Below are 25,761 nucleotides of genomic sequence, written 5' to 3'. Positions count from 1 at the left end.
AACTCGGTCGCTATGGTTGCTATCCCATACAAAAATCCAACATGGCAGAATCATGAATTTGACGCATTAGAACACCTATATGTAGTCAATGAAATTTATATAAGTTCTGCGCCAACAGGCAGCTTGCTGGTGTTAGAAGCAAAAATGTTGTAAACATTGCTGAACATCTGCGAACAGATAGAAATACGTCACTGCCAACATACTGAGAACAGATAGAAATACGTCACTGTCAACATACTGAGAACAGATAGAAATACGTCACTGCCAATATACTGAGAACAGATAGAAATACGTCACTGTCAACAGCTGTTTCATGTGAAAAGATAAACGTTGCAATAAAATACGAACACCAATAAACATTTGCACATTTCACTAATCCCAATAAGCCCTTTGGCCCAGACCTTATATAAACGTCATTGATATGTAGTCACCTTGATCTAAACGTATGTACTTTTGCGATGTTAAGTTAAAAACGAAGTGATCAGTAATCATACTGCAACTAAGAGTATCTGAAATAGAAGTGCAAGTGTTGCAAGCGTCAAAAATATAGTGTCACGATCTTTTTAGGCCTTTTCCGTTAATCGGTTCATGATCAAATAGATAAAAGTTGCGATCGATTATAAGAACCGCGCATATCGAATTTCAATAGTGGTTTTTAGTGATCAAGAGAGATGTATATTGTAAAAGTTTCCGTGATTCTGCTGTTTAATTACACTTATGTCTTTGGTGGGTTATCTGGTCTCTATGTGGATAATGGAATCGGACAAACTGTAATGGATACGATGATGAATAGTGACGATCAACTAGAAATTGAACATGAGATATTAGAGTTGCTAGGACTACCTGAGAGACCTAGAAAAAGACACTTACATTCATCAATCAGGTAAATTTTTCTAAACATGATCTTTCAGGGGACGATTTTAAATAATAATAATTAACAACAGCCCAATTCTACATAATATGCACGGGTTTACGCTTTTTTAATAGGATTTTTTCAATGCATCACCAATCTAGAGAGCGCCAGGCGAGTTCGAGAGGAAACGTCAACCAAACCGTTTGTTTACATCAGAATAAGGATTTTTCACAACGCAAATTAAATCATTTTCATTTAACATTTTGCCAATTTCCCTCGATAATTGTCTTATTTTACGATTTTCCACAGATCTGAACTGATTTGTAGCTCAACTATTCACACACAAAGAATCCGGAAGATCATGGCCACTAAGGCACTATTCTAATTTTATATTTTCCTCAACTAAAATATTCTTGAATACCAGCAGGACCCTTGCAAAATCGATACAGAATTAATTTTTTCAACTGTAGATCAAATTTTGGAGCATTTCAGGTGAATCAATTCATCAGGAAAATTGAAAAGTGTTCCGCTTCCTGTGTCTCACGCCAACACTTCCTAATCACAACTCTTTTTTGCGGTCTCTTATTAATCACCAGAGGTTGAATCTTAGTGTCTATTAAAAAGGCATATAGGCGAATCCAATAGAATTAAGCGATCGTTTCAGCCTCTGGCAGTAAATAGTGCTGAGGGCGGATATTTTCACCTTTCCTGATTAATTTATCCACCGCAAGTGCTTTAAATCGTCGTCCATATGATATATTTTGTTTTCTGTATCAATTTTCAGTTATGTGATATGTATTTCTTTGTATTTTTGATGAAGAAAATTAAGATTTATAAAATTGTCCCGGCGGTTCATCATGCATAAGAGAGATTGTTCAGTTGATGAAAAAGGATAGAGGTCAATTAGTGTAAATGAGTCCGCGAAATGAATGTAAATGATTTTCCATGTCTTTCTGTTAATAATAAAAAATAAGATCACTCACGATGGAAATGTACAAGATGTGCAATAAAATATACAATATTTAGAGTTTTGAAAATCGGCATTATGATGCAAACAAACTGATAGGCTGTTTCTATGCACCACCAATGTAGAGTGCGCTAGGCGATTATGAGAAGAAATGTCAACCAAACCGTTTGTTTACATCAAAATAACATTTTTTCTTTCATCTCAAATTAACGCATATTTTTATTCATATCTTGTATATTTTCATCGCATTTTATTATGTTTCACATATTTGAACAGATGTACAGCTCAAACCAGATGATCATAACCGCTGGGACAGTTTTATAAATCTAAACTTTTCTTAACAAAAATAGGTGTCAGCAAAATCAATACAGAAAACAGCAAAAAATAAATTTTAAACCAAGAGTATGCACTTCAATCATGTCGAAAATCTCATGTAATTTTTATGGCCACAACAATAAACATATGCAGTAAAAGCAGCGTAATGTCAGTTTATGCACTGTATTTGTTGATAATTTTGTCCTTTTTGGCAAGTATATCAAAAATACGATTGAAGTGCATCCACTTTGATGTGATATTAAAATTATTTTTTTGCTGTGAAAACGAAATATTCCATGTGGATGATCGTTTCAAGCACCTGCGATGGATAAATTAATCAGAAAAAAGTAAATACATTTTCCTCTTTTTATCGTTCACGTCGAAAATTTCAGCCTTCATAACTCTTTTGATGGATCTCCTATTTGCCACCTGATTCTGAAACGGTCGCTCAGTTTCTACTGGATTCGCCTATTGTATGACATTTCCTCTCAAAATCGGCTTGCGCACTCTACATTGATGGTGCCTAATTACACGGTATGAAAAATGTACCCAAAAGTAAGTTATTTTCACTCATATCGGCACTATACTGCAGGTAGTCAAAAGTAGGGTAAAGCTGGTCAAAGTAGTTTTCATTTACATATGTGCAAATCGTTTGAAATTTTTCACTCGCTTTTTAAAGTAAGTAAGTAAAAAGTAAGGCTACAAAATGGTGAGTTGACAGCCTGGAAGGAGCGGAATACCTAACCCTGGTCCTCACAAGTTCCTACTTCACGCCTCCTCGAGTCATATGATAACTAAAGACTACCAGCTGAAACATGGACACAGCTGGGTAGCGTAGCCTGGGCAATGTTGCCAGTCTGGCAATAGCAAAGTGAAGAGGTGCGACGCGAACACTGGCGCGGTAACCATAGTACGGTGATAGTGGAAATGCTTCACCAAACCTCAGCGTCTGTTCACCATGAAGGTGCGGCTCAAAACGGCGTCTGTTATCCGATCACCGTCCTAGTGCCAGCGTGGGACTCTAAACAGAGCTGTGCTCGATGGTCCCCCGGCGAGACGGGGTTGGGGCAGGCCCAACAAGCCGTCCTGAAAAAAAAACAAAGTTGCAAATACTGAAGAAAGAAATACGGATTGGAACAATCGGCACATACCTACGTGACGAAATAAGGACTACGATTGGAAACTCGGAACATGGAACTGCAAATCACATGGCTTCCCGGGCTGCGATAGGTTAATCTATGACGAACTTCAACCACGCAACTTCGAAGTCGTAGCACTACAGGAAAGTTGCTGGACGGGACAAAAAGTATGGAAAACGGGCATCGAGCGGCTACTTTCTACCAGAGCTGTGGCACCACCAACGAGCTGGGAACCGGCTTTGTAGTGTTGGTTAAGATGCGCCAACGCGTGATTGGTTGGCAGCCGATCAACACGAGGATGTGTAAGTTGAGGATTAAGGGCCGTTTCTTCAACTACAGTATCATCAACGTGCACTGCCCACACGAAGGGAGACCCGATGACGAGAAAGAAGCGTTCTATGCGCAGCTGGAGCAGGTGTACGACGGCTGTTCGCAACGGGACGTCAAAATCGTCATCGGCGACATGAACGCTCAGGTAGGACGGGAGGCTATGTATAGACCGGAAATCGGGCAAACAGCCTGCATACCGTATCGAACGACAACGGCCAACGATGCGTGAACTTTGTAGCCTCTCGGGGTATGGTAGTTCGAAGTACCTTTTTCCTCCGCAAGGATATCCACAAAGCCACTTGGAGATCACCTTATCAACACACAGAAAACCAAATCGATCACGTTCTAATCGACGGGAAATTCTTCTCCGACATTATCAACGTCCGCACGTACCGCAGTGCGAACATAGATTCGGACCACTACCTAGTTGCAGTATGCATGCGCTCAAAACTCTCGACGGTGCATAACACACGTCGAAGTCGAACGCCGCGACCAACATTGTGCAACTACGGAACGCCGGAGTTGCCCAGGACTACGCGCAGCAGCTGGAAGTTGCAGTACCCACGGAAGAGCAGATTGGCGCAGCTTCTCTTGAAAATGGCTGGAGGGACATCCGTTCCGCCATAGGTAGTACTGTTGCAGCGGCACTAGGTAATGCAATCCCGGACCGAAGAAATGACTGGTTTGAATGCGAATGCAAACTGTTAGTAGAGGAGAAGAATGCAGCACGGGCGAGAATACTGCAACACCGCACGAGATTGAATGTGGAGCCACAGACAAACAGACGTAACTCTTCATTGTGTATCTTCGTTCACGCATTTAACGGTTGATTTGAATATTATCAGTTCCGCGAACTACTCGCCGCAGCGCTGGCATCGGATCACTTTGACGTTTCTATACATTCTATAGAACTTATATGCAATATTGTTTGCGAGTTAGCAAGCTCTGAGTGGCAAGCGGTGGTCTACTCCACCTACTATCCAAGCTCATGGCACCAAGATCTCAGAACCGAAGGACATCGCTGACAATTTAGGGAACTATTTTGCGGCCTGTCCGCTGTCAGTGGCTACGACAGCGATTTCGTCCAGTGCGTCAAACCTTCCACAAGCAGCATTCGTGACCTGCGAATTCCACCCAATGTCCCTTCCCTCCAGATCAACGATGCTCTTACCTTCCGGGAGCTTCAGTTTGCCCTCGGCAGCAGTACTGGTAAATCTGCCGGGCCGGACGAGATTGGATACCCGGTGTTAAAAAACCTTTGCCTCGACGGAAAAACGAGGCTACTCGCCCTCTTCAACGACCTATGGCTCACTGACTCGTATCCGGACCTCTGGAAACAAAGCCTGGTAGTGCCCATTCCGAAGAACAACGAGTGGAGAAGCCTCCTCCTTTAGGCCGATTGCGCTCACTTGCTGCGCGGCAAAAGTGATGGAGAGAATGGTAAATCGTCGACTTAGGCAGTTCCGGGAGTCTAACAGTCTCCTTGACGAGCGGCAGCATGCATTTCGGCAAGGACATGGCTCCTCCACTTACTTTGCAGCCCTCGGGAATGTACTCAAGGAAGCCCAGGACAACGGTCACCATGCGGAGTTAGTATCCCTTGATATTTCAAAGGCGTTCAACAGGACGTGGACGCCTGGCGTCATCAGGCAGCTCATCGGCTGGGGCTTGAAAGGCCACATCACGCACTTTGTACGGAATTTCCTCCTTGATCGTACCTTCCAGGTGACTGTCGGGAACACTCGATCGGATCCGTTCCCCGAGGAAACTGGAGTGTCATAGCGGTTACGCTATTCCTGGTGGCAATGAATGGGGTGTTCAGCCGACTGCCCATAAACGTGCACGTAATTGTCTATGACGATGACATACTCATCGTCGTAACGGAACGAACGACTAAACGGACCAGGAATATTGCCCAAGCAGCTGTCTCCGCCGTCAGCAGGTGGACGCTTTCTGTTGGTTTCCAGCTCTCCGCTCTAAAGAGTCTACTGGATCGGACTCTAAGTTTCGACCAGCACTTCAGATCGGTGAAAGAAAACTGTCGTAGCCGCATCAACATCGTCAGGACAATCTCCCGCCCGCACCGCTCCAGTAACCGCGAGATCCGCCTTCGTGTCGCCCGGGCTGTTATCGACAGTCGACTTTTCTACGGCATCGAAATTATCTGCTTAGCCACCGAGAAGCTGAACCGCATCCTCGCTCCGGTATACAAGACCTACGTACGCATCGTATCCGGCCTTCTACCTTCCACGCCTGCAGACGCTGCTTGTGCGGAAATCGGAGTCCTCCCTTTCCGCTATCGATCTGCTGCAGCTACTGCTACGAAAGCCGCTGCCCTCGCTGCTAAGACATCCGGGAATGATGGGGTCTTTCTCCTCAACGAGGGGAACAGAGCCCTCCGCACTGCAGCCAACCTTGACCTCCCCCCGGTGGCCAGGGTCCACTGGCATGGAGAGAAAAGTTGGCGATCTAACGTTATCAAAATAGATAAGCGGATTAAGAGAGGATTCCAAGCCGGAGATAACTCTGTAGCGTTGAGGCGTTCAGTTGCAGAGCTTCTTGGGTCGGTCTATCCGGGGCACGTTAATCGCTTTACGGACGGATCGTGATCACGGCCTGGAGTGGGACTCGGAGTGGCAGGACCAAACTCCTCAACAGGTCAAAGTCTACCGGAGGAGTGTTCCGTTTTTTCCACAGAAGCCGCTGCTATTCTTGATGCAGCCATCACTCCTGCAGATCAACCGATACTTGTGCTAACGGACTCACACAGCGTCATCCAGGCGCTGGAAGCCGAAGCCCCGAGCCACCCCTGGATACAAGCCATTACAAGCCGGGCACTGCGGTGTTCCTGGAAATGAGGCTGCGGACAGGCTGGCGGGATCCGGTCCATCTGGTCCCCGCTTCACTAGGAACGTACCACTCCTAGACGTCAAGCGTTCGATCGCGAATACTATCATCACAAACGAAGTGACAGACGACTAACTGGCAAAGAAATCCATTTAAATAATGTGGTTCACTGTAATAGAATTTTCTTGGAAGCTTGTGCCATCATCCACCAGATGGGTTAGTTTTTTTTGTTTTGATTTGAACAAAGTTGATTTTGTATACAATGATTCTTTGACAGTGTGCAAAGAGTGCGTATCATTTTGTCATTTTTTGTGCATTTCAGTTTTGAGTAGAGTGAAAGAGATAGAACCAAAACATTCTAGTACATTTGGTGAAAATGCTAGTTCAATCTAGTAGTAGTGTTGCCATGTGGTACAATCCAGTAGTAGCGGTGTTGCCATGTGGTACACTGAAAAATTGCAATAGCAGGTTAGTCACCAAAGTTTTCGAGCCGCTCCGTCTGTCACTTCGTTTGTGCTATCATGGAGGCCTGGCAGGAGGAATGGTTTCAGTCGCGGACCACTTTCCTGAGAAAGATCAAAGAAACCGTACGACCCTGGCTAGACAGCCACAAGTACAAAGACCAACGGATTTTTTCAAGACTCCGGACCGGCCATGCGAGAATTTCCCACAATTTTGGTGGGACACCCTTCCACAAGGTTTGTCCAATCTGCAGCATCCCTGCCTCGGTGGAACACGTGCTGTGTATCTGCCCAGAGTTTCAGAGGCTACGCGAACAACACCAACTCCCAGAGAACATCAGGGAGCTACTTGGCAACGACCCCTCGACGCTGGCTGCGCTGATTACTTTCTTGAAGGACGCCCACCTGTACAACCAAATCTAGCACTCTCGTTGTTGGCTGTGCTGTCCGTGTTCTTACACCTTCCTATTTTCCTGCCGTCGGGGTATCTCTGCCGGACTGGGGCACTGTCTCTTACGGTGGAGCTCTACCTTGTTCGCGCATCCATTCCTCACCACAGTCCCGATTTAACTCCCATTTTACATTAAGTTTTTTTTTAAATGTTGTCTCAGAGCCAGTTTTACGTTACGTTAATGTTAGACTGAAACGTTTCCTTAGAGGCAGGCCCTAAGCCTGACCTTCTACTATCAAATGTGATAAACTAGCCTACGGCTAAAAATCACAAAAATAAAGAAAAAAAAATATGATGGCAACAATGATAAATGTTTTCTGTGCAAGGCGGACGGACACCGGAAGCTTTCCTGCCCCATGAGGAAGGCTCGGAAAGAACCGGAGAAGCAACTTTAGGAAAAATAAATCAGCAAAGCGAAAGAAAACAAAACAGCAGCAGTAGGTATGCTGGTGTAGTGGTGGAAGGTGCGTCGCTAGTCATTAGCGACCAGGAAACGGACCCCGTGGAGATGTTGCATGAAAATAACAGAAAATGGACGTGACGATCCCGACGACCGACGAGAGTAGCGAAGAGCATGCAACAGAAAACGACGTTTAGAAGCAGCAGCAGCGATCACGATTCGGGAATGAGGAACAAATTCGGGAAAGAAAGAAGTTGCGTGCACGGGAGAAGATCGCTTTGTCGCCGCTTCGATCGCCACCCAGAAAAATTCTATGATAAAATGCATTTTTATATCTTTTTTTTATATTGAGTACCACAATTAATCATGTTTTGTTGTTTTTTACATCACCCACATCCAGAGGGCCAGTCACTTTCGAATGTATGGGAATGGTAGGAAACCATTTGGAAATGCATGAAAATTTTCAGTTTTTATTCATTATCGTCTTTATGGGCAGTTTTAGATGCACAAAAATTGCACGAGTACATTACTATGGTGATAAGGTAAACACTCGTTTATTTGTTTCCTTCTGTGAAAGTATGTTTAGTCACAGTGGATTTTCTGATATTCTCTATACTGCGAAAATGATTTTCCTACCACTGAAGGGGCGACATCTCTCGGATCTTCAGTATAACTACTACTCAAATCATATAATTAATTGGTATTCCATGTTACTCGGCTCCGCTAAATTATTTTTATAACATTTGAGCCTGCCAAATAAACGAAATGAAAAAAAAGGTCTAAAGAGCTATAATTGATTTTCTGTTAAGACTACCTTAATATTTGTTTTTTGAATTAATTAGTGCTTTATTTTCACATTTGATCAATTTATCATGTTCTAAGAAATTGTTGGCATCATTAAAATACACAACATTGCTGAATACACTAATGCTTTTTATTGACATCTATGTGATATACAGCCCTCAAGCGTTTTTGCGACGTCATATTCAACGGCTCGAAAAGAGGGTAGGCGGGCCCTGGCGGGGTCTAAAACTGTTTGTATTTTGAACATTACCTTATAAAATAGTACTCCTGAAAATTTCAGCGTTGGGTATCGAGGGGTGCCTAGTCAACTCTCGATTCGAAAATGTCAATATTATACACAGCCTATCGGACATTTTTGTGACGTCATATTCAACGACCCTTAAAAATTAGTAGATTAAAACCGATTGTATTTGGAAGATTAAATTATAAAGTAATACTTCTGAAAAGTTCAGCGTTGGGTACCGAGGGGTACCTATTAAAATGTCGTTTCGAAATATTTAGTACAAGTTATAAACCAATGTGTGCTACGAGTGTGCTACTTACTCATGATAAAGTTTTCAACTATGTAAAAAAATGCTTTATCTCTTCTAATCAATGAGTTTGTTCATCAATCGTATATACTGAACTTTGGTTTTTTGAGTATAATTAAAAAATGTTTTAATTATTTCTTATCTGACTATCTGGTCTCGTCCTAAAAACTACAATTATATAAACATTCTGTCAAATCTGAAAATGAGGGTATATTTTGAAATGCAGATGATAGTGATAAGACCTATTTGTTACCACAATCGGGCCCACACTGTAGCTCTTTGGAATGAGGTGAAATAATTGCAAACATGAATGTTTTTTATGATTACAGAGTAAAACCATATATTGAAAAAAAGGCGTAAAATCAAGTTTAGTTATAAAGTATAATAAAGTAATAAAAAGTTATTTTCATCTTATCTGTATATAAATGATTCAATCGGTCAAAATTATATAATTAAAATCACTTCTGTCTTCTGAATCATCACTAGAAAGTTGATAATCTAGATTCAAAATAATTTCCGGTCAATTTTCTTTTAATCTTATAGTCAGGTTTTCGCATCAATGAAATCAATGGGTCTGAAGTTGAAAGTAGTCGTTTGAAAATATCAGTAAATGAAAAGAATGAGATCGATGTTCACGATAACGCTGAATATCGTTATTACGGCATTCCTGTGGCTCTTCCGATAAGGTTTCAATATGTAACACAGTTTGTCTTATGATTTCGGCTCCATTTATCAGTACTCGATGAACCGAGGAGGGCATGTAGTACCAACCGTAATGTTTGACATACCAATAGGCAGTGTCCATACAAAACATTTTGAACGCCTCCACGTTGCTTGAACACTGGCCAAGACTATCAACATGGTAGCAAAGTTCTCAACTAAATCTCCTCGTATTCCAGCAATGGAAGCCGTCAACGCAGGATTTGCAAAAAAAAAATCTGGCAGTGTTGTCATCATTGGTAACACTGATGACCCATGTTTCGGTACATCGATCAACAGTCTCTTTTGCTTCTTAAACTGCTCCTGAAGAATCCGTTTTCTCTTTGCAACTTTTTGTTTATCACATGTTTCTCTCGCTTGCCATACTTTTGAATCCATTCGGTATACAATGTGGATGATACATTCCATAAATCTTTAAAACATTATATTAAATTACATTATATTTACTTAATTTTTTAACCATACCATCTATTTTGGGTCTATTGCAACCCCAAGACTTGAAGAAATGTCTTGTGAAAAAAATTGCATTAGTAGAAACATATTTGAAAGTAGTTATTTTTTCATCTAGTGCTTTGAGGTGGAACCAAAATGGAAAGCAGTTGACCACTTTGTCAAGCAGTTTTGGCGTGACTTTCTTCCAGCTATTTCCCAAAACTTGACCAACTAATTTCTATTTTGTTATGAAAAGCACAAATGTTGGCTACTTTTCTCGTGGTTCTAGAAGAAAAAATCTCAAAATAATGTTTTATTTCAAAGTTCAAGTGGTAGTAAACGTCATTTTAACTGCTCGAATGAAGTGGTTAGTTCGTTGTTCATTTATATTATAATACACTCAGGTCTTTTTTTTTTTTTAAAACTACGAGATTTTGATTTTTCACATGTTCACATTTTTCAATTTTTAAAAAATCGGATTTTGATGCCATTTGTAATTATAGGATGCTATGGTCTATATAGACATATTTTAAAAATTTCTGTATTTACACCAAAAACTGTGATTTTTTTTAAAGTATGCCACTCGATTACCTATAGCTTGAAAGGGATAATGTGATTGGAATCAAGTCGATTGGTTGTATCGTTGTCGAGAAATCGTTAAAAACGTACCGTGTAAATCGCGAAAAACCGTGTAAAAATAACCGTGTAAAAAAACCGCGTAAAAAAACCGTGTAAAAAAAGACTTCAGTGTACTCACCTGATATGTGCGTGTAATGGTGATATTCCAAACTCTAGAGCTGAAATGTTAGTGGGTCTGGCAATCATTTAATTGATATTGTGAAACTGCTTTGGAGATGCTTCACATATATGTAACATTATTGATTGCTGATTCCAGTTAAAGCTCTTTTCCATCTATCATAGTGCAGACCAATGTGTGATGAAGAGCATATGATCCTTCTTGAGTAGGATATAGGTTTCTGATCTGCAACTCAATGTTTTCTTTCTCTCGGATAGTTAAAGCTATGGTTTCCTTTGCTGAATATTAATTGGCCAACATAATCTGGTAGATGAAGGTTTCAGGTTACGCCAGAAGATTTTAGAAGGACTATTCTTATCTCGAAGTTGAAGAGGAACCAATGAAGATATGAATATTGAACTGTCATCTGCGTTTTCATTTTCAAACTTTTGTTTGTAGTTGGAATGATCTGAAGAGCCGTCTAGGCCCCATTTTGAAATTAGCTTCAATGCAATTGAATCAGGTTTATCATCCATAGAACTCATCAAACGCTTTGCGGTATGGTCCAGAAGTTTTGCAGCCTCACCTCAGATCGCGTTTCAGTTATATCTATCCCATCAGGAATACAACACTCCCGAGTAATGGAAACGTTGAGCAAGGATGGATATATTTGGGGTGTATTGAATTTTTTAGCTTGACTCCTTAGAAGTAACCACTGACGCTTTGAGATTTCGCCTTCAATGAAAAACGAAAGTCCTTCATCTTCTGACATTTTTCCCGATGGTTGATTTTTGTTATGAGTGGTCCAGGCTTTTCGAATTTTTGACGCCCGCTTCGGTGTGGATTGCAAAATTTCGTTGAGAAGTTTAGCCGCATCCTCATTCCTCTCACTTCGTGCCTTCATTTTAGCAGCCAACGACAATTCCTTTGCAGATCCCATGCTTCTTAGAGGTGCAACTATTCGGCGCTTGTTTTGAGTATTTAAATCTTGAAATGTTTTCTTTGGCCTACCCCTTGTTTCCGTTTTTGATATTACTAATGCACTTTGACTATATGTTTAGTATTACTTCTGCGTGACTGCGTGACAGACTAAAGTGGTAATTTTTATACGATAGATGAGGAGATGAAAGTATAGAATTGATAGTTCCGTTTAGAGTACGGCTGTGTGAAAATTGCAGAAAGCGAGCTAGACAACTTTTAGGAAGGTACAAATCAGTTTTATCATCTCTCTTTACCAAACTCCCCCTTTGGAGAGGGATGGTGAGGGGTGCCCCCTCCCCCCCCCCCCCGCCACAATTAGAATCTTTAACTATATTACTAATGCGTTTGCCTTCAGCCAAGTTTCATATCTTGTATTGAAAACTTCCACGGACTTTTTACAGCTCTCCAACGTTTTTCAAAGTGCGAACAAAGCCTGGATACATTTTTAGCAATATTTTTTATTCCAACGGACACTTGCTCCTCCACATTTAGTTAAACGTATACCAAAACGCGATAATATTTGACATGACGATTTCCGTGAATCTTCTCTGCCCACACTTTGAACAATTCCATCCGACAAGGATTTAATTAATTCATTTTGAACCACAACTTCCACACAAGATGTTTGTAAAAAAACACACTTAGATAATTAAATAAAGCCTATCACTCTTTGCTGTCACCAAAACGTCAAGCGCAAAATACTTTGTAAGGTCATCTGCAGCAGCGCTCAGCGATGTCCACGCGGCAATTTCAAACATCTGATATGACGTCACGTTCCATGTTCTGAAAAGAGGGTGGGTAGCTCTAAAGGGTTCCAAAACCGTAGTCAGAATTTTATCATGTATTCTGGTTTTGTTGAAAGTTATACCGATAGGTATTGCGAATATTTTAGTCCATATGCTATGTAATTGCCCTTTATTACGAGGATTTCTGTCGAGTAGCTTCTTAAAGTTTTCTATTACCAATGGGCTCATTACTTCACAACGGATAAGAAACCGGAAGGACAGTTCCGCGAAACTATCTGTCAGTGGGAGAACACCCGCGAGTACTTCGAGGCTCATCGTATGCGTCGATTGCATACAGCCAAGCGCGATCCGGAGTTCCAGTAATTGTACGAACAAAATTTATTCTTTGCTGGCATTTTTGTTTCACATACGCAATAATTTTTCCCCATGTGCATTTGGAATCGAACCAGACACCTAAATACTTAAAAGAAATACTTTGAGTGATTGTTTTACCCATTAGCTGAAGCTGTAACTGTGCAGGATGATGCTTCCTAGAAAAACAACCAACTCAGTTTCCGCCGGAGAGAATTCGATACCCAGCTTCATAGTCCAAATAGACAAATTTTCTAAGGTATCTTGCAATGTTCCTTGCAGGTCCGGTGCACTTGGCCCTATAACGGACACAACCCCGTCATCTGCAAGCTGCCTTAGCGAGCAATTTTCATCAGGACAATCATCAATGTATTTTACATAAAAAATATAAAGAAGGGGGCTTAAACATGAGCCCTGGGGGAGACCCATGTAACTAATTCGTGAAGTTGTCGAGTTTCCATGAGAAAAGCTCATATATTTCTCAGACAGCAAGTTGCTCAAATAGTTGTTCATAATTGTTGAAAGCCCACTATCGTGGAGTTTATCCGAAAGGACATCGATACAAACAGAATCAAAAGCCCTCTTAATGTCCAAGAAAACTGAACCTATTTGCTGTTTTTGCGCATAGGTCAGTTGAATTTCAGTTGAAAGCAACGCAAGGCTCGTTCCTTTGTCTCCCCGAAATCCAAATTGCGTATCTGAAAGTAAACCATTCGACTCGACCCATTTGTCTAGACGAAAAAGAATCATTTTCTCCAACAATTTCCGTATACAGGACAGCATCGCGATGAGACGGTACGAGTTATAATCCGACGCGGGTTTACCGGGTTTTCGAATGGCGATAACTCTTACTTGCCTCCAGTCATCCGGAACAATGTTGTGCTCCAGAAATTGATCGAATAAGCTCAATAAGCGTCTGTTCGCGACGTCTGAGAGATTTTTGAGCAAGTTGAACTTGATTCTATCCATTCCTGGAGCTGAGTTGTTACATGAGAGGAGCGTAAGTGAGAATTCCACCATCGAAAACGGGGAATCTATTTCGTTACTACCCGACGGACGATCATGAACGTTGGTTTGAACCGACACCGAATCCGGGCAAACTTTCCGCGCGAAACTGAATATCCAACTGTCTGAGTACTCCTTGTCTTCGTTGACCGGTGATGACGCGTTCCGCATTCTCCTGCCGACATTCCAGAGTGTTCTCATGGAAGTCTCTCGCGACAAACCATCGACGAACCGACGCCAGTAACCGCGTTTTTTGGTGAGGTCGTACGCGATGTCAACCGAGCGAGTGTAAGATGAACCATTGGTAATAGAAATTTTAATTGGCAAGTGGTCACTACAGTAGGGATCTTGAATTACTTTCCACGAGCAATCCAACGATAGTGAACTCGAACAAAGTGAGAGGTTTAATCTGCTCACTCTTGCTGGAGGATTGGCTACTCTTGTTGCTTCCCCGGTGTTCAGAATTGTCATTTTGAAGATGTCGCACATGTCGTATATCAAGGTTGAGCGGTTGTCGTCGTACAGTCACAATTGGAAGCACTAAGTGTATAATGTTCCTCGTTGAGTCAGAGACGTTAAATATATTGAAGATGCTCTCCACAATTCCAGAAAACGTGAACATGGCATCATGTTCTTGCTGATTATTCAGCTTTTTTTCTGACTGAAAAACTGGGATATCTGGGGTTTTTGATGATCCCGGGAGTGTCAAAAAGTCTTTGTTAAAATTACAAGATTTAAATCCCTGGGGTGGGGGTTTTGCTACATTTCCGCTACCTCTTAAATTTGTTAAGGTAGGTTGAGAGTCCGTACAAGAGGCCTTACGAGGTTTTTGGGTGACGTTTGTTTTGGACCGGTTCCTCGTGTTGCCGTTAAATACAAAAGGACTACTATCACCAACCTCTGAGTCAGAGCCCTGATCATCATCTGGCAGGAGGTGGAATGTGTTGTTGCTTTTTGGGGTGGGTTGGGAAGATAAAGCGGTCGTTTTCAAAATTTCTGCTAACGAGCGCTTAGAGCGAGCTTGCAAAGACCGCTTTAATTTTTCTCCCTGCTGTTTGTACTTCGGGCAATCATTCAGAGCATGCGGAGCATCCTTACAGTAAACGCATTTTGGGGTAGCATGACAAGGACCCTCCGTATGCTCCTCCCCACATTGATCGCACCGTGGTTTGTTGGAACAAAAGTCCGCGGTGTGACCTAGTTGTTTGCATGTCAAGCAATTCATTAACCTCGGTACAAACAAGCGCACAGGTAGTAGAACCTTCCCAATTGTGACGTAGTCAGGTACTGCCGATCCTGAAAATATCACACGAAACGAATCTGAGAGGGTATACTTTTTGTTAGTGCCTATGAGCGACACTGACTGCAGTTGAATGCATTCCAGTATCTTGACTTTCGGGAGGGCACGGTTTTTTTTATTTATATTATAGACCCTTTTTGGTTTATTTGGGTCTTGGGCATGGTTTTTGAAAATGTCGAAAGATTCGACTTGTAGGAAATCCTCACAAGTCAGACTCTATTCGGTGACCACTCCTTCAATTTCTACGTCACAACTGGGGAAGTAGACTCGATATTCGATCGTAAAAAAATCACAGGCAACAATCCGGTCTACCTGTTTCAGGTTATCAACGGTAACGCGCAGTTTGTTTGACGTCACCTTAAAGATATCGGTTACGGCCGAAAAATATTTTGTCAGATCCTTCGAAATCCGAGAAATATTCAAAGGTTTTTGTTTGGGCCGGACGAAAACAACCCACGGACCTTTCAAGTCATCAGGGTAAGCCTTGTGGCGAAGGGTCGCTGATATTTTCGGGGGAACGAGTGGAGTAGGGAGCACAGAAGGACAAGGCGGCGATGGAGGAGAAGGGGGCTGTGGTAGAGATTTCACTTTTGGATAGGCTCCAGTGTTCTTACTGGTGGTTTGATCAAGGTGCTATTCGAGGGTATCCATTTCCTCAGAGCTATCAAACTTTTTAAATGAAGTAGACTTTATTGACTCATCATCAGAGATGTCAAGCGACAGACCCATTTATTGAATACCGTTTGCTAAGTGAACTTAGTGAACTAAAAATATTTAAAAAAATATTGTATTGAGATTTCAGATACGATTAATTATTGTCAAGCTAACAAACTCATTTCTCTATTTTCAGCAAATCAGCTCCTCAGTTTCTTCTAAATGTGTATGATAAAATATCAGCGGATTCTAACAATTTTCATCAGCGGCATATCCGAAGCGCTAGTAAAGAAGATGTTTTGTTTACCGACGCAGATAACAAAGCAATTGATCAAAGTGACATCATTATGACATTTTTGAATAAAAGTAAGTGTAAGTAAACTACATTTTTTTAATTGAAATTTTAATTGAAAAAATGTTGAAGCATGAATAGTTTCTTTTTTGTTTTGAATTGTTCGCACACTTGTAGGAACAGTTACTGCCGCTATTCGCATAACAGTCCTATGTAGATAGGAAATCCACAGGACATGGGACTGTTATGCGAATAGCGGCAGAGTAGCTGTTGAATAAACCCATGTTCATTGGTGAGGGGTGTTTTAGGCTTAGAATTTGATTAGTGTTTCAGCGGTATATGGAAAGTCTGGAATTTTAAATGCTACCCCCTGAAATGATAGTTTGGGGGGTCAGAAACACCCTGCCACAATTTGAAGTCATTTGGTTGACGGGAACACCTCCCTCAAAGGACATGCATTTTTTATGGGAAAAATCGACAAAATGTATGGGTAACGAGCTACTTTCACATTTGCGGCTCTAGGTGGCGCTGTGGTTGGTCGATTATATCAGTGTATAAACTGTAGATTTTTTAGAGTTTTGGGAACAGTTTTGATGAAGACCGGATGTTAATCCGAGTTATCCTCAAAAATTTATTAGCATTTCAAATGAACACCACCTGCCTTGATATTGGTGAGGGCCTATGTGGTTTTATTTTCACGAACAGGCATACGAACAGCATGGGTATAACTTTTTTTATTCGCCTTGAAATTGGCTGAAATTTTCCGACAAATATTTTGACAAATGCAATCCGGATCTTCCGGCAGACCATCTGGTGACCACTCAGAGCCAGAGCAGAGGACAATCACGGCATATTTTGCTCAAATTTACGTAGCTATGAAATTTGCATATGATACGGATCTTCCGGCTTAAATTCAATGACTAGCTAATATATCAAAAATCAGAGCTCTGCGTTTTTTTAAACATTAAAAACTGTGAAATAAGAAAGAATATAGGGTCGTGATAAAAACATGTATCTGGATGGCCATGGCCTGGAATATCTGGGACATCCGCAAACGTGGTAAATCTACGAAACTGATCCTAGAGCTCCGTGGTTTCTTCGAAAACGCATGGAACTGTGATATAAATAATAATTTTTGGATGTGACATAAACGTGGACCCGGATGGCCATAAGGACGTTCTCCGGAAGATCCAGTACATCCGTAAAAGTGATCCATCCATGAAACATATTCTATAGCTCCATGATTTAATAAAACATAAATTAAAAAAACGATGGCAACTTGCTTCTATTGTACTGACAAGAAAAACAAAAAGGGTAACAAGCAACACATGTGGTGTTTATGTGTGATCAAAACATCCATATGTGAAAGGTGTGCTTAACAATAAGAATGTAAACATTGTTATACATTGGGTTTTGATAAGGAAATAATAAAAAAAAACTACAAGGGACAGCCCTATGGTTGTACGCAATGGTGACGTAGGACTACGTGGTCTTATATAATAAATCTTATTTGTTAACTACAGCAGGAGCTTGTGTTTTGTGTAGGAATAGGAATTTTAGCGAGGTTCTCTCTGTTTATACTCTTTAGTATGACGCGCTTGACATAGATGGCCCACAGCGACTCACGAAGAGCTACTGATTCCGATCAATAGCAGTGCGGCTTCTTCCTCTTTCTATGGAAGCTCATGTGGGCTGCAACTCGCTGCTTGCATGCAGCCTTCCGTTGGGTACTGGAAAACACCACCACTCACCACGCGGTGATTGAATTAACACCGCATGGTGAGACCGGATAGAATTCAACTTTGAAATCTGTGCTAGGGAAATCGCTTTTAGCATGAAATCGGTGATAATTTTAATTATCATAGTAGCAGTTGCACATTCGTGCAATTTTCAATAGTGACATTTGAAAAATGATAAAGTTTTAAATTTAGCAGATGCGTAGAAATATTTCTGATCGATTGTTGATAAAATTATTGAAATTGGTCCAGGGGCACCTGAGTTATTAACGTTCAAAATCTTTCATAATTTTGTGACATGTTCCATTCGGTTCGGTTTTCACAAAGTGTACCCGCATATAGAAATTACAGACGTAGTTCTACGTCAAAAACATGAACACAATTATTATTTCGTAATTATTAAAAAAAAACTTGAAAATATTATTATATTTTACTCATTTTTAAATGATGGAGTTTGGAACTGAAAGCTAATCGTTGAACGGATAGATAATAACAGTGCATCACAAAATTGATTATATTTTTAATTTTTGTTTTAAATTGATGCATAACACTCAGGTTGAAGACAACATTAAATCAGACCCAAAATCATCTTTTAACAGAACAAACAGAAATCAAATAATTATCCTTAGAAAATTAACCTAGACCACAAAACAGGAAAAACGACTAGCGAGATCAGTAACTTATTTGCTGAGTTTTTTTAGGATATTTACAGTCATGATGACCAATACCGGGATTACCAGATAAGGCACATTATGTTGAGACACTATATACTGACTTCAGTAAAGCCAGACCCCCTTCACTCTTTGGAATTTATAGAGACAGATAACAGTGCCAATAGGTTTGTGACGATACAACGTTGAACTGCAGCGTTGGAAGAAAACACGCACATCATCATACATGTACGAACCCACACCACTGTGCGAGGGTACAGGGGAAGCGGTGTCAGCACTCATCGTCATCACTCAGCTTCGGCAGCTTCAGTTTGCGATTTCATTCACCGTCATTGAAAAATATCTTCGTTATAAAATAGAAAAGTAATCAATATTTCATTTTCATTTTCATTTTCATTTTATGATGTACAAGGGGGTCAGGGGCCATGTCACCGATGTGAATATTCACACCATCCATAATACACCAGGGAAGGGGAGAGGAGTGAGCAACACAGCATCTCTACCCATGGGGGTTAAAAAAGTTCTGCGAGGTACACTTATGGTGAACAAGCGACTCAGGGATTGTAGAAAGGAAAAGGGTTGGGTAGGTTTAAAATGCAGAATTAGATGCCGTCACGATTGAATGCGCATGTTTAAACAACGTTGATCCAGGTACCTATCATATAAATTTGCATATAATCTAGTTATGATTATTGTCAATAATACTTACATTTCGATAAAGATAATACTGCCTACTTTACCTGTTATGTGATACTTATCTTCACAGAGTCCAACCTTGAATCGTAGATCAGGTCCACTAACAAAAAAATTCGTTCCGAGAAGGGGCTTATGGTCTTCTTCTTCTTCTTCAGGTTCGTTCACCACCCGGAATGAAGGCTCGGTGCGGTTAGTAATATCAAACAGTGTTACATGCAAACGAAAAAGAGGTACAACCAGGATTAGTTTTTTAAAGTAAAAGTTTCATCTGAATACCCAACTAACCATATCTCAGTGACATTGTCCCACTCTGAACCCACACCTAAAGCTATTTTGTGATTATATGGTTACTTTGGTACTCACATGAAATGTTGTGCAAGTACCACAAGTTCAACAACGCCCAACTATGGACAGCTTAATGTTAATACCATTTACTCTTTGAATCAGCTTACACCAACATGATAATCTACTAAGAAACATCTAAGAATGTATAACATCAAACTGTTCAATATTGGACCCTGCCAACACACGGCGCCTGCACGGCAATGTGGGCCGTCAGAATGTTTCATCGGTTGCGAAGTGAAGTGCTTCTCAAACTGAAGCGATACATTTCTCAATTTTTCAAAGTTATCCTAACGTAAACTTAATATTATCACCCATATGCCCGTCCACGCCCGAAACCCATCCACCACACAAAATCAAATAAAAATGTTTCTGTATGGCAAACACGTCTTGACATAAACGAGAATATGGGTGTATATCTTCACTGTAACAACTACGGGTAATCATCGAAAATACTTGCATTTTACTCAGGCACTTTTGAACAAACTGCAATCACTCTCTCATACTCAAAATGTGCCACGACCAAATTGGCACAACGACGCCCTATACGCTCTCTGACCAAAGCGCAGGGAAAATAGAAAAGTAATCAATATTCCAACTTAATTTTTGAATATCTAATAGTATGCAGCGTTGGTCAAGGAAGACAACATATTTTATTACGTTTGTTTAGCAATGATTTCGATACGTTGCTTTTTTTCCATGTATACTTCTATGCCTATAAAGATTATGTTATGTCATAAATCATAAGTTCTAGATTACTTTTTCGAAGGGACGTATCTGCAGTTGCATCTTACTGGTACCGGTGGTGATATTGGAAACTCGTTCACTCGAAAGCAAAACATATTACAAGCCCATCATGATGTTAGCTTGGATTTGTGATTGTTTTCTCAAGCGTTTCTGATGCGTTTAACGTAGTAATGATTGAACATCTATGCAATCATAACGAAGTAAGAATCTTGCTATCGCAATATAATAATGATGACATCGAACATCCTCTTCCCTCGGCTGATCATCAACGTCTGCGCTGGCATATGTCATACTGACACCTGCCATTTATTGAGCCCTGGTGGTGAAGTTGGCAGTTTTAATGTGCACTCACTAGATGGCATTGCGATCACATAAGGGTGGTATATCCATAGCCTTGTTCGAGGAATTGATTAGTGGGATATCTTGTTAATTAAATATCTTTGGTAAAGCGTTTGATAGAGTTGATATCCCTCTTTTGCTTTTCAAATTATCTAAGTTTCAGTCATACATGACCGGTAGGACACAAAGAGTTAGATTTGAAGGAGATTTGTCGTCAGTTGTCAATGTAACATCTGGTGTGCCACAAGGTGGACCATTACTGTTTATTCTATTTGTTAATGATGTAGAGCACATATTGAATATTCTTTATGTCTCAATTTATGCAAACGACATGAAACTTTTCCTGGAAATTCGTGAAACGTCTGATCTTGTAGTATTTCAACAAGAAATTGATAACTTTTACACTTGGTGTACAAAAAGTTTATTAAAGCTTAATGTGAAGAAATGTAATTCCATTTCATTTACAAGAAAGAAAATTATTAGGCAAGAACATGTAACAATACGACAAAACAGAGTTGAATGGTGCAATCAAGTTAGAGATTTAGGCATCTAGTCTAGGGTTTATTAAAAGGTTTAGCTTTCATTCCAATGATCCATACACAATCAAAACATTATACGTTGCATATGTTAGGCCTGAGTACTGTAGTATAGTCTGGGCTCCATATCAAGATACTCATATAAACCGCATTGAATCAGTTCAAAAACAGTTTCTATTATTTGCTCTAAGAAAGTTAGGCTGGACGAGTTTACCCTTACTATCTTATGAGTCTCGATGTATGTTGATCAATTTTGATGCACTTGAAAAGCGAAGGCAGTTTGCAATGATAGCTTTTATAAACGATGTTGTAGCACAAAGAGTGAATTCCACAGAGATTTTAGAAAATCTAAATTTTTATGCTCTTACTCGTTCCTTAAGAAACAGAAATATGTTTTATATTAACAACCAAAGAACAAACTTTGCCAGGAACGCGCCTTTAAATAGAATGATGTCTTGTTGGTGGGCGTTGACCAGATTTGGGTTTTTCAGATATAATCCTAAATAGGACCTAGATTATATAATACTCTAGTAACCTCAAGTCCGTGCTCTGTCATTGATATCATTTATTTGATTGAACGTCATTTCCAATTTATATATTGATACAAACCATTGGCATTTGGTATTTGAGATCAGACAGAAATAGGATGCAGAGGGCCCGCTTAGGGGGAGCGTAACCCATGTTATGGTTTCCATTTATTAAATAGTTCAGATAGGCTAGAAATGGCAGGTTTATAGTGAGAGAATCTGCCATATGGTGCTCGTTCACTGATCAAAATCAGATTCACATCGTTAGGCCCTGCCCAAGAATAAGGGGATTGATGATGATTTGCCAAGTTAAATTTTGCATTTGCATATAATTGCTATTTTAAGTTTGCTTTTGTAATTATAAGATAAATAGTTTAACTCAATTGAAACATTGTTGCGGATCTTTACTTCACTTTACTTTTTTTTCGCCACGAGCTGTCTTCGGGCGCGGACGCATTTGCTTTTTGATCCGCAAGTAATTTGTATACAGGGTGTTTGGTTCCGGGTTTTACATATTTCCAGGGTAGATAGGACTCCTAAAGTTATGAAAAAATCCCCATGAAACATAGGGTCGGAAATGACTGCTAAGTGAGTTATTCAACATTTTATGTTTTTTTGTAATGCCTAATTTGGTTAGCTATATTTTCTTAATCTTAATGTGGTTTTCTGATTTCAACATACCAAATGAAAGACTAATGCCTTAGCTATCAATGCTCTTTAGAAAAGAATTCGATTAAAGTTAGTTATCGTATATTAAAATTGAAAAGTATGTTGAAAGTACCAAAAAAACTGGTGAAATTTCATACATTTTAGTGTTTTTAAGTTGAAAATTTTCATTTCTGTTTATTTAGTTGTTTTACAAAACATTTTCCATGCAGTTTCCTAGATTTGTGCCTTTGGTAGTAACCTTGTAGTTTTTATGGTTTCTTCGTAATTATTGATTTAAAACAGCGATAAAAACTTGTGACGTTTTCATAAAATGCGCTATAGTCACCCTATTCGTTCGTACGTTCGGCTGTTGCAGTGGACTACGCACATGAAAATTTGGTAGAATATTATTGTAAATGTTTAGCTACATTCTTAACTTTTGATTACCGCACATCTCTTGCGCCGAAAGAAAACGTAACTGCGGAGATGTTCCGCGGTAACGAATATTGCTCAGTCTCAGCAGAAAACACAACGAGAGACACCGAATCAGCGAATTCTGAGAGCGGAAGGGAGAGAAGTAGGTAGTGGTAATAAGTCGATGTCCTTTTTATTTCATAGCACTCGCAGCTCAGCTGCGGTGCTGTTTCGATGGAGGAGTGTGGAGCTCCGCTGCTTCTGGATACACACTTAGATTTTTTACATGAGTTAGTATTTTTACTGGATTTTTGGATTACTGACTCGGTTAAAATTCAAATGACTGTTATTCGTAAAGATTGGATAAAATCGACAAATTTTATTTTTCATCATTACACGGGGTTAACAGAAGTTAGTCTGTAAATTTTCGTAACACATTTTCTCAACTTTGAATTTTTCACAGATTTTTTAAATTTTACCGAAGAGTTCCACAATTCAAAAACTCGGTAAAAATTACGGACTCGATAAGTGTGTATGGTTGGTGAAGAGGCTAGCATCTGGAGGGTATTCTCGGGCTAGTGAATGCCACCCATCCCCACTTATAATTCAGTTATACACTATTTATTCATTTCTGTTTGATATGTTTACAAAGTTTGCAAACAGAAATGAGCATTGCAGTGTAAAGGGTGATACGGTCAAAATTTGGTCAAGGGAAAACGCGTGTAAATCGGTGAAATCGTTTATTTAAAAAATCAAATTGGGGCCTCCTTTAGCTCAGTCGGTAAAGGCGCAGCTACAAAGCAAGACCATGCTGGAGGTGGCTGGGTTCGATTCCCGGTTCGGTCTAGGAATTTTTCGGGTTGGAAAATTTCTCGACTTCCCTGGACATAGACGTATGATTGGACTTGCCACACAATCATATGAATGCAAAAATGGTACAGGCATCGAAAGCTCTCAATTAATAACTGTGGAAGTGCATCTAGAACACTAAGTTGAGAGCACGCAATAAGCTAATATGCGGTATGCAATAAGCTTGAAATGCGAAGAAGAAGAAGAAGAAAAAAAATCAAATTAAATTTCTTTTTCAAGTTCAATTAGTATAAAATTCAGGAAAAATATTCAGTTAGGCTTCCGCTTTTCCAAATCCGAATTGCCGGGCCTTACGCTTGACCCCTGCCATCAGATTTTGTACAGCCACCTTGTCCACCTTCTTCTCCGCAGAAAGCCAGTTTGCCTTGAACTGCTGCTCGCCCTTAGCAGTTTTTTTGGTCTTCTTTAGGTTCCGCTTGACAATAGCCCAGTATTTCTCAATTGGGCGGAGCTCTGGCGTGTTGGGAGGGTTCTTGTCCTTGGGAACCACCTGCACGTTGTTGGCGGCGTACCACTCCATGGCCTTTTTACCGTAATGGCAAGATGCCAAATCCGGCCAAAACAGTACGGAACAACCGTGTTTCTTCAGGAAAGGCAGCAAACGTTTATTCAAACACTCTTTCACGTAAATTTCTTGGTTGACAGTCCCGGAAGCTATGAAAATACTGTTTTTCAAGCCACAGGTACAGATGGCTTGCCAAACCAGATATTTCTTTGCGAACTTTGACAGTTTCATGTGCTTGAAAACATCTGCTACCTTTCCCCTTCCTTTTGCCGTATAAAACTCCTGTCCCGGAAGCTGCTTGTAGTCGGCTTTGACGTAGGTTTCGTCGTCCATTACCACGCAGTCAAACTTCGTCAGCATCGTCGTGTACAGCCTCCTGGATCGCGCTTTGGCCGTCGTATTTTGTTTATCATCGCGATTTGGAGTCACTACCTTCTTGTAAGTCGATAGTCTGGCTCGTTTTTTGGCTCGATGCACGGTTGTAGACGATACACCCAGCTTATTTGCGGCATCTCGGAGAGAGAGGTTAGGGTTTCGCTTGAAACTACCGGCAACTCTCTTTGTCGTCTCAGCGGCTTCCGGTTTTCGATTTCCCCCCGATCCAGACTTCCTGGCTGTCGACAAACGTTCCCCAAACACTTTAATTACATTTGTAACGGTTGATTTGGCAACTTTTAGCGATTTTGCCAACTTTGCGTGCGAGTAGCTCGGATTTTCACGATGCGCGAGCAAAATTTTGATACGCTGCTCTTCTTGCTTGGACGGCATTTTGACAACTGAAGAGTGAATTCCAAAATCAAAATAGGAGCAACATTCTACACACACACATCTTCAAAATGAGGGGTGTTCAGGTTTTTTAAATGCAAAATTGAAAGAAATACGTCAAGTTGATATTGACCAAATTTTGACCGTATCACCCTTTAGTTACCAATTTTCCAAGTCATAGACTTCAGATAACTGTTCAAAGTTCCAGATTTTTTATAACGGAATCATGAACAAAAAACCAATGACCACTATGACAATCGTGATCGGTCTGAAGGGATTTTTACATAGAAATTGTTTTAAGGTGATACGATCCAGAACCTCGGGCTCTGGTTCCACTTCGCTTTTTCCAGGAGTCCATTATCTGCTACCGGAAAACATACAATAACAAAACTGTGATGACAATTTAGTACCTCAAATCACAATAGTGCCCGAGATTAACTCCCTAGAAAGTGCCTATGATTTGTGGACGCTGAACCATACCACCTTAAGAACTCATTATGCCTTAAGAACTCAGTCACAGTAATTAATTGAAAGCTTTCTATGCCAACCAATGTATGAATCTGTATTATTACAAGCACAGTGATACTCTATGCCCAGGGAAGTTGAGCAAATTTCCAACCTTGGAATGGAACATACTGGGTTCTTAAGGTG

General features: G+C 40.4%; 1 long non-coding RNA gene across 1 annotated transcript; it reads left to right on the top strand.

Moving 5' to 3' along the window:
* The first annotated feature begins 478 nt into the window (after positions 1 to 478).
* LOC135714612 (uncharacterized) lies at positions 479 to 19,901 on the top strand. Its single transcript, XR_010518857.1, has 3 exons — positions 479 to 883; positions 16,219 to 16,388; positions 19,573 to 19,901. It is a non-coding gene; the product is annotated as an uncharacterized LOC135714612 (long non-coding RNA).
* The last annotated feature ends 5,860 nt before the right edge of the window (positions 19,902 to 25,761 follow it).

This window comes from Ochlerotatus camptorhynchus, unplaced genomic scaffold, assembly GCF_037179485.1.
Source record: "Ochlerotatus camptorhynchus isolate MF236.1 unplaced genomic scaffold, CSIRO-AGI_Acam_v1.1 ptg000675l, whole genome shotgun sequence".
Lineage (NCBI taxonomy): Eukaryota > Metazoa > Arthropoda > Insecta > Diptera > Culicidae > Ochlerotatus > Ochlerotatus camptorhynchus.
This window is presented reverse-complemented; position numbering and strand designations above follow the sequence as displayed.